This window comes from Suncus etruscus, chromosome 7 (genome assembly GCF_024139225.1).
Source record: "Suncus etruscus isolate mSunEtr1 chromosome 7, mSunEtr1.pri.cur, whole genome shotgun sequence".
NCBI classification, from domain to species: Eukaryota; Metazoa; Chordata; class Mammalia; order Eulipotyphla; family Soricidae; genus Suncus; species Suncus etruscus.
The window spans coordinates 29912462-29914216 of NC_064854.1; positions in this window are offsets into that span (position 1 = coordinate 29912462).

Sequence of the window (1755 nt, forward strand, 5' to 3'; positions counted from 1 at the left end):
AGTCGTGTCTGTGCCTGCCATTGGATGTAGTAATCCTCATGTTCAAAGTGTGCTTTTAAAACGCCTGACTGTTCCCTATGTCTGGCACCTAGATATGCTCACTGAAATGCCCCATAAAGATTTTTCAGCCACTGTGGACGGCAGTGTTTGGAAACACAAGGTATTTAATCAATGGATGTCGGGCATACCATATTTTTGTCAATTGACTTCTATTATTTTAGCAGCTGCTAATTATGCATTGTTGATATTGGGAGGCTAGTAACAGATTTCTCTGTTCCATCTGGGTTATCTGGCTTCTCCAAAATGGAATTTCTCCCCCGCAAGAATGTTTGTAGAATTTTTGATGGTGCCATTTTTGAGGTTGATGATCAAATGAAATCAGTTCAGAATGAGCAGGTAGAGAGCTGTCTTCAAGGGAGAAGGTGAAAATTACATTGTGTTGTTTGCAAAACATGTCCCTTTGTCTTTGTTGTCACAGAGCCCTCTCTGGTGTCATCTATGTCATTAGGTGACAAGAGAAAAATAGAAGCAACTATGCCCATTTTCAGAATAAAGCACAGACAAGTAAATTCTGAGAATCATTTGAGAAAATTGACCAAAAAATGATGACAGTGCCTAGCCTGTTTTTCTACCCAGGTCCAGGAGCTCTGTGGAGCATGGATTACAGTATGTGTGGGAATTGGGACTCAGAAAGCCACTCACAGCCAGTATCGGCATCTCATTAGCTGTGTGAATGGGCTTCTCAAATTTTTCTATTATGTGGCTTCCTCCTATTGGAAATGGGATGACAAATAGCATCTTTAGCTCAGGAGAAAGTAAGACTTAAGATAAATATATTGACATGATGATAATGATAATGATGAAAACCAGTTTTGGGGGACAAACCTGGTGGTCTTCAGGGGTTACTCCTGGCTCTGTGATCAGAAATCATTCCTGGCAGGCTCAGGGGACCATATGGGATGCTGGAGATTATGTTGGCCTCAGGTACATGCAGAGCAAATGCCCTACCCACTATGGTATTATTCCAGCCCCAGTGACACTTTTTTGGTGGTGGTGGGGGAATTTGGACCACACCCGAAGGTGCTCAGGGTTTACTCCTGGCTCTGTGCTCAGAAATAGCTCCTGTCAGGCTCGGGGGACCATATGGAATGCCTGGGATCAAACCCGGGTCAGCCTGCCGCATGCAAGGCAAATGCCATGCTGCTGTTATTGCTCAGGCCCTGAGTGATGATAAACTTTTAAAATTATAAATCCTACCTTGAAATATCCAAAGATAGTTTTTTTTTTTTTTTTTTTTTTTTTTGGTTTTTGGGTCACACCCGGCAGTGCTCAGGGGTTATTCCTGGCTCCAGACTCAGAAATTGCTCCTGGCAGGCACGGGGGACCATATGGGATGCCGGGATTCGAACCGATGACCTCCTGCATGAAAGGCAAACACCTTACCTCCATGCTATCTCTCCGGCCCCCCCAAAGATAGTTTTATATACGAATACAATGTTTTTATGGGTAACATATCCCTATGATTGTCCTAAAACAAAGGAAGGAAAAGAAGTTCTAGCTATTTTCTCATCTTCTATTTTGTGTGTGTGTGTGTGTGTTTTGTTTTTTGTTTTTTTTTTTTAAGTTAGTTGTACCTAGACTATCCTCTAATAGACCATCTCCTGCCTTTCGGCCATCTGAACTGGGAAGCACACACTTTATTTACAATTTGTAAAATGATCATCACAGAGGTAAATGACAACCAGTATATCTCAA